This window comes from Somniosus microcephalus, chromosome 10 (genome assembly GCF_052327205.1).
Source record: "Somniosus microcephalus isolate GS21.2 chromosome 10, FLI_Smic_1.0, whole genome shotgun sequence".
Classification (NCBI taxonomy): domain Eukaryota; kingdom Metazoa; phylum Chordata; class Chondrichthyes; order Squaliformes; family Somniosidae; genus Somniosus; species Somniosus microcephalus.
Window position 1 is genome coordinate 165,506,972 of NC_140996.1, and position 8,869 is coordinate 165,515,840.

An 8,869-nucleotide genomic window follows, 5' to 3' on the forward strand; every position below is an offset into this window, starting at 1 on the left:
AATTACTCATAAAAGACAGAGTTAAGAGAGTAACTAAAGGCTTTTATTAACAAAAGAATGAAGGTCTGCCTCGAGTGGTCGACCGGTCCAGAAATACAAAGGGCTGGGGAGCAGTCACCTTTATACTAGGACTTGTGGGAGGAGTCAGCCGAGGCATGTCCAGGCATGTACACAGTTGAATACAAGCAGTGGTTTACCACATTCACCCCTTGTTTAAAATTGAGTCCGGCGGGGTGAAGTGTATTAAAAGTTAGTGTATTGGAGTCTCTCCGGAGGTCTTGTCTGCCGCTGTGATCGGCGTGGCGACGGCAGGGGTAGTGGAGCTTCCGGCGTCGAGTCCTGCGTAGGCTGTGGCACAGGCGTGTCGTCCTCGTAGATGTTGAGCGGGTCGCGGGGCCCAGGCCTGCCGTCTGCTGGGGCTGGATATCGGATCGTGGGGGGGGGGGGTGGTAGTGAGTAGTGGGTTACTGTGGCCCCCGAGGGTGCAAGGTCTCTTATGGAGACTGTGTCCTCCCGCCCGTCCGGGTATGCAATGTAAGCATACTGGGGGTTGGCGTGGAGGTCGACCCTCTCGACCAGGGGGTCCGTTTTATGGGTCCTCACGTGTCTTCTCAGTAGGACCGGCCCTGGGGACGTCAGCCATGGCGGTAGCGATGTCCCCGATGTGGACTTCCTTGGGAAGACAAACATTTTCTCATGAGGGGTGGCGTTAGTGGCAGTGCAGAGCAGTGACCGAATAGAGTGGAGCGCATCGGGGAGCACATCCTGCCAGCGGGAGGTTGGAAGGCCCCTAGACTTTAAGGCTAGCAGGGCGGCCTTCCAAACTGTCGCATTTTCTCTTTCCACCTGTCCGTTCCCCCGGGGGTTGTAACTGGTGGTCCTGCTTGTGGCAATACCCCTAGTTAGCAGGTACTGACGGAGTTCGTCGCTCATAAACGATGAGCCCCGGTCGCTATGGATATAGCTGGGGAAACCGAACAGGGTGAAGAGGTCGTTCAGACATTTAATGACCGTGGCACTGGTCATGTCCGGGCAGGGGATGGCGAACGGGAAACGGGAGTACTCATCAATAATATTGAGGAAGCACACATTGCGGTCGGAGGAGGGGAGAGGCCCTTTAAAATCAACGCTCAGGCGCTCGAAGGGGCGAGTGGCTTTTATCAGGTGGGCCCTGTCTGGTCTATAAAAGTGCGGTTTGCACTCAGCGCAGACTTGGCAGTTCCTGGTCATGGTCCTGACCTCCTCAATAGAGTAAGGCAGGTTGCGGGCCTTGATGAAGTGGAAGAACCTGGTGACCCCCGGGTGGCAGAGGTCATTGTGGAGGGCCCGCAGTCGATCAATCTGTGCGCTGGCGCAGGTGCCACGCGATAGCGCATCCGGGGGCTCATTGAGCTTCCCGGGCCGGTACAAGATCTCGTAATTGTAGGTGGAAAGTTCGATTCTCCACCTCAAGATCTTGTCATTTTTGATTTTGCCCCTCTGCTTGTTGTTAAACATGAAAGCAACTGAACGCTGGTCAGTGAGCAGGGTAAATCGTTTTCCGGCCAGGTAGTGCCTCCAATGACGCACAGCCTCCACAATCGCCTGGGCCTCCTTCTCAACAGCGGAGTGTCTGGTCTCCGGGCCTTGGAGGGTTCGTGAAAAGAAGGCCACGGGTCTCCCCGCCTGATTGAGGGTAGCGGCCAGGGCAAAGTCGGATGCGTCGCTTTCCACCTGGAAGGGGATGGATTCGTCCACTGCGTGCATGGTGGCTTTGGCAATGTCTTCCTTGATACGGTGGAAGGCTAAGCGGGCCTCTGCCGTCAAGGGAAAAGAGGTGGACTTGATCAGCGGATGGGCCTTGTCCGCATAGTAGGGGACCCACTGGGCATAATAGGAGAAAAACCTTAGGCACCTCTTCAGGGCCTTGAGGCAGTGGGAGTTCCATAAGGGGACGCATCCGGTCGGGGCCGATGACTCCGTGTTCCACAACACAGCCAAGGATGGCGAGGCGGTTTGTGCGGAATATGCACTTCTCCTTGTTATATGTCAGGTTCAGGAGTTGGGCGGTGCGGAGGAATTTTTCGAGGTTTGCGTCATGGTCCTGCAAGTCACGGCCGCAGATGGTCACATTGTCCAGATATGGGAAAGTGGCCTGCAACGCATTTTGATCTACCATCCGGTCCATCTCCCTTTGGAAGACGGAGACCCCGTTGGTGACGCCAAAGGGAACCCTAAGGAAGTGGTAGAGGCGGCCGTTTGCCTCAAAGGCAGTATACTGGCGGTCCTCAGGGCGGATAGGGAGCTGGTGGTACGCTGATTTCAGGTCAATGGTCGAGAAGACGCGGTACTGCGCGATCTGGTTGACCATATCAGCTATGCGGGGGAGTGGGTAGGCGTCCAGCAGGGTGGAGCGATTTATTGTCTGGCTGTAGTCGATGACCAGGCGCTGCTTCTCGCCAGTCTTAACGACCACAACCTGGGCTCGCCAGGGGCTGGTGCTGCTCTCAATAATCCCTTCCTTCAGGAGCCGCTCCACTTCGGTTTTAATGAAAACCCTGTCCCCGGCACTGTATCGCCTGCTCTTTGTGGCGATGGGCTTACAGTCGGGGGTGAGGTTAGCAAACAGTGGGGGGGGGGGGGGGGTGACTCTGAGTGTGGAGAGGTTGCACCTGGTGCGCGGCGGGCAATTTGGGAGCTGCTGGCTGCGGACTGTGAGTGGGGGTAGGGGTCCACCGTACGCCATCGTAACACTTTTAAGGTGGCACTGAAAATCTAACCCCAGCAGGACGGCAGCGCAGAGGTCAGGCAGGACCAGAAGTTTAAAATGATCGTACACGGTCCCGTCTACTACGAGTGCCACTACGCAGTAGCCGCCGATGTCCGCCGACTGGGACTCGGAGGCCATAGAAATCCGCTGGTGCGCAGGCAGGACTGGGAGAGAGCAACGCCGCACCGTGTCGGGGTGGATGAAGCTCTCCGTGCTCCCAGTCAAAAAGGCAGATTGTATCGTGACCATTTACCTTAATGTCCATTGTGGAACTGGCCAGCTGGTGCGGTCTCGCTTGGTCCAGTGTAACGGATGCCAGCGTAGGGGTTGGTGTGTCGCTGCGGGTATCAGATGAGGCGGTGTTGGGGGCCTGCTGCGTTCCGGCTGTCGTCCAAGATGGCGGCGTCCATGATCCCCATGTGGCTGGAGGCGTCCAAAATGGCTGCTGTACCGGTGGTTCGCACATAGCCGGGGAGGCCCAAGATGGCGGCCCGCATGGCCCACACGCGGCGCTGCTGGGGTTCAGGGTGGCTTTGGCCCTGCAGACGCTAGCGTAGTGTCCCTTCTTCCCGCAGCCCGAGCAGATCGCGTTTTTCGCCGGGCAGCGCGCTCTGGGGTGTTTTGCCTGGCCACAGAAGTAGCATTTCTGGCCTTGGGGCACTGCTGTCTGGCCTTGGGACACTGCTGTGGTAGTTGGGCCGTTGCTGGGGTGTGGCTGGGGTGGCACGGCGCTATGAGGCGGTCCTACCGTGTCCCAGGCTGTCATTCCCCGCAGCGTCCACGGTGCAGAGGAGTAGGCATCCATGCCCCGGTAGGCTGCATCCAATGATAGTGCGAGTTCAGAGGCCTTGTTGAGGTCGAGGTCACTCTGCTCCAACAGTCGCTGTCGGGTGTAATTGGATCTGTGGCCCGCTACAAAAGCGTCCCGGATAAGTTCCTCTGTGTACACGGCGGCCTTTACATCCTTACAACCACAGGCCCGGCCAAGCACAGACAGTCCCTGAAGGTATTCCACGGTCGATTCCCCAGGTTGTTGTTTACGACTCCCCAGAAGGTGCCTGGCGTACACTTCGTTCACTGGGCGCGTGTACTGGTCCTTGAGGAGCTTGATAGCGTCCGCGTACGAGGTCGCGTCTTGGATGACCGAGTACACTCGGTGGTTCACTTTGGAGGTCAGGACATCCAGTTTGTCCTCGTCCGATTTGATTGCTGCGGAGGCGGTCAGGAATTTTTCGAAACACTTAAGCCAGTGAGTAAACTTGGTGGATGAGTCCGCCTCCCGATGATCTAAGTCCAGGCATGCTGGTGTGAGGATCTTCTCCATTATAAAAATTTTGTTAATAAAATTGATGCGCTATCAATTACTCATAAAAGACTGAGAGTTAAGAGAGTAACTAAAGGCTTTTATTAACAAAAGAATGAAGGTCTGCCTCGAGTGGTCGACCGGTCCAGAAATACAAAGGGCTGGGGAGCAGTCACCTTTATACTAGGACTTGTGGGAGGAGTCAGCCGAGGCATGTCCAGGCATGTACACAGTTGAATACAAACAGTGGTTTACCACAGCGGGTTTGGAGGCAGGTCAGGAGTTAAATCCAAAATGATTGACGGTGGGTTGCGAACCCGCCTCCACGCGACTTTCCAAAGTGTCGGGTCTGCGACTCCTGATCAGACCTGACACCAAGCGGCGGGAGAGGCACTTATAATAGTTAACAACTACCTGTTTAATGCTATTTTGAGAGGGTTTTTCAATTTTGCCACATTTTCACCGTGTTCCACGGTGTTCAACAAACATGCCAGCTGATTGTGTCGATTCTTCTAACAAACTGAATAGTTCACAGCTGCAACTGCAGCATTAAAACTAAACTGCCACATCAGTTCAATTTCAAATGCCAGAACTTTCTGATTTCAGGATTTGGAAGACATTTTTAAGGTGTATTGAGGTTGTTAGTGTGTGTTGTGAGATCTATATGCACTGTGACCTCCTTGGAATAACCTCTCTCCACATTGACTGAGCACTTATAACATTTCATACTCAAGTGACATATATACTAGCAGAAAGGGAACCATTTATACCCTCTCATCCTGGTCCTCAAATTCGGAGGATGAGCAACCACGGCAGCAGCAGAACCAGGCACACCAGCAGCACCAACAACTAGAGCGCCAACCTTCTTCGGAGCCACCTGATGCTGCACAGGGCAGAGGGCGTCAGCGCAGGGCTGCACCTCGCCGCAGGAGATACCCCCAACACAGGGATTACAGGCAGAGGACGAGCTTCCTCAACATGACTGAGCAGCAGTGCCAAAGGAGGCTGAGACTTTCGCGAGAGGTAGTCGCAATGCTGCACTAAGACCTGCAGCTCATAGGAGCAGGTGGACACACCAGTGGCTGTCAAAGTCCCCACCACCCTCAACTTCTTTGCGTCAGGCTCCTTCCAGGGATCTGCAGCAGACATTAGCGGAGGCTCCTTCCAGGGATCTGCAGCAGACATTAGCGGCATCTCCCAGTCGGCCACCCACAGATGTATCACACAGGTCACCGATGCCCTGTTTGACAAGTCCACCAATTACATCCACTTTTCAACGGATGAAGCAAGTGTAACCGCGCGGGCGGTTGGGTTTGCCAATATGGTTGGCTTCCCAAGGGTGCAGGGCATCATCGATTGCACACATGTGGCCATCAGGGCACCCCATCACAACCTAGCTGTATTTGTGAACTACAAGGGCTTCCACTCCCTTAACGTCCAGCTGGTGTGTAACCACAGGAAGAACATTATGTATGTTTGCGCCAAGTTCCCTGGCAGTTGCCATGACTCGTTCATCCTGCGGCAGTCTAGTGTGCCTCCGCTCTTCAATCCGCCAACTCAACTTTCCGGATGGCTACTTGGAGACAAGGGCTATCCCCTGAAGATGTGGCTAATAACACCGATAAGGAGGCCATCAATCGAAGGTGAGGAGCGTTACAATGAGAGCCTCATTTCCACCAGAAGCATCATAGAGCAAACCATAGGCTTGCTCAAAATGCGCTTCAGATGCCTGGACAGATCTGGTGGAGCCCTACAGTACGCACCAGTCAGGGTGTTCAGAATCATCATGGTCTGCTGTGCCCTGCACAACATCGCACAGCAGCATGGCTTACCGCTGCCTGAGGAACAAGTGGCTCAGCACACAGCCTCCTCAGAGGAGGAGGAGGAAGAGCCGAATGAGGCTGCCAATGAGGAACACCTGGCGGAGGTGGCTGTCCCAGTGCTACCAGCACGTGAGTTCATTGCTGGCCGTGAGGCAAGGCATGGACTAATCCTTGCATTTTCGCGTAACTTTACGCAGCACATACATGTGGCTGGCACATGCACATGAAGGTTGGCAGGACCGCCATTCCACACAATACAGCATCTGTACAATGAACTGTGCATTCCTAACACTCTTCCCCACCATCACTGCAGATGAAAGGTGCCCTCACCCCTCACTGTGCCACTTCCAATTCTGAGCACACATAGGGCAACGCATTGAATCATTGACATCGCATTACTTTAATACAATAGAAATAAAGATCACAAATGTTAATTGGTATAATATGAAAACACCCAAGTGACTACCCTTGTGGCTATTTGTGTTTTAGTTTTCTCTTACGCGTGCTTCTATGTGGTGCTTCCCCTGTGGCTTCAGCAGATGTAGAGGCACCTTGCTCACTTCCCTGCTGCACCTGCTTTGACACCTTTGGCGGTCGTCCTCTGGTTTTGGGAGCCTTGGAGGACTCTGCCAAAGTCTGCTCCTCCTGCGGCTGTGTCAGGGCAGAGGCGTCCATCTCTGTTGGGTGAGGTATCTAGGGCTCTGCCCGAGGTCTTGGCAGTGGCATGGGAGTTTGAGCACTTGGAGAGGAGCCCCAACTTCCTTGTTCTCGACCACCACCATCCCTCTCATGGGTCACCCACACTTCACTGCTAGCAAATGGCTGGAGAGCACCTTGCTGCACATCAGTGGGGCCATGAGGACCCGTCTCTGTACTGACAGTCCTCACAGCGGGGACGTCCATGTACCTCTGGTTCCTCTCCATGATAGATGCCCATCTATCCTCCATAGCTGACCATCTATCTAGAAGAGTCACCATGTTGGTTTGTGTCTGGCGATTTATGTCCTCCATGGAGGTTGCCATATTTTCCATGGCGGCACCTACACTCACCATTGCGTGCACCACGGCATTGCTCATGTTTGACAAGGGCTCCTCCTCCAACCATAACACTCGCAGTTACCGTGGTTACAAACCTAGTCAGAGCCTCCTGCACTTGTTCCTGAAGCTCCAGCACCGTTCTCTTTCTGGATGGCCCCAGAGGCACAGCGTCTACATGTAGCTGAGCAGAGCTAGGAGCGTCCAGTGGCCTCCAACGAGGACTCTCCACTGCTGTCCCTGTCTCCACCATCTGCTCCTGCTCACTTGTGAGCTGTGATACACCAGGTGACAACACTACTCTATCTCGCAAACGACCCACCAAGGTGTGAGTCTCTGCACTGGTGCTGGCTGCGCTCATTTCTGCTGATGCTGCTTTCTCAGAGGCTGGAGGTTCCTCTGAGGAGTTCTCCTGCTCTTCCTCCTGGACAGTGGGGAGAGGGGCTCTCGATGGTCCTGTGAAGGAGTAAAGGCATGAGTTAGACATGTGCTATGAAGGTTGCAGACACATCCCATTGTGCAGATGATCAGAACTCAATTTCTATGAACATCAGATCCCATATAAGTCACTGCAAAAATCAGAGAGTTGGAAATCAATTCTGTCACCAGCTTGCTGTACTGTGCCTGTCTCTCCGTCCCCCACTTCCAGCTCCTCTGCATCTTCAATGATCTTCAGAACTGCCTCCTCAGCGTTCGTTAGATGTGCCACAGATGGTGGGCCACCTCCTGTCCTTCCCCTCTCCCTCTTATTGTGGGCTCTCTTTTCCTGCAATGAGGGACACAAATGGAGTTTCAGAGAGATTGATGGAGTGAGTGTAAAGAATGGATAACATAGATGCTTAGATGGAGACAATGATGGAGTGAGGTGCCAATGCCAAGGTCCCTCCCTGTGCGTTGTTGTCATTGCATAACAGTGAGATTGAGTGTGAGGGGTGCATAGTAAGATGGTGACATGATTCTGTACATAGTGAGAGGGATGGGTGAGGGTGGAAGGGATGTTAGCATGAGTTGGGATGTGCAGGAGTAGGTTGCCAATGCAGTGATAGGGATGAGAAGAGATAGGAACCAGATTGAAGGTAAGTGTGATGTTATACTCACTTTTGCTGAGCGCAGTAGATCATTAAACCTTTTTCTACACTGCACCCAGGTGTGTGTAAAGACCGAAATAACAACAGAAAATGCTGGAAATACTCAGCAGGCCAGGCAGCATCCGTGGAGAGAGAAACAGAGTTAACGTTTCAGGTCTGGGACCCTTCATCAGAACTGGAAAAAGCTGGAGATGTAATAGATATTAAACAGGTGCAGAGACGGGGGTGGGGTTAGGAGGGGAGGAAGGAATTGAAAGAGCACCCTGTACTTTTGTAAGAGGCAGGAAAGATAAAATGTTGCAAATGGGAATGGCAAAAATCATACTGCATGAAAAATGGGGGCAGGGATAATTATCTGAAATTGCTGAACTCAATGTTGAGTCCGGCAGACTGCAAAGTGCCCAATCGAAAGATGAGGTGCTGTGGAGAACTCCTCTTTCCATCTGAAGGGACGAGGACCTCCTTGCGTTCTCTTACTCCCTCCACAAGAGCATGGAGGGAGTCATCATCAAACCGGGGAGCAGCCTTGGTCCGTTGAATATAAAGACTCCCAGCGTGTCATCAAGCGCGATCACCCGACCCTCGCCCACCGATTGGGCCGGGTAGCACGCACGGCGTCCTTAATAAGGGCAATCAGGGGAAAATCATTATTGTAGGGTGGCTGCAACTGGCAATGGGACCGGAACCCGCAAAACAACGGGCCCACCACCATCCCGCCTCCGGGTAGAAAATCCAGCTCAAGCTGAGAATTTTAAATTTGAGATGTTGGGGGAGCAGAAGCCAAAGTAAATCAGCAAGAACAGGGGGGATAGACACGTGGGACTTTGTGCGAAATACCATACCTGGAATAGGATACGGACAGCGGAACTTT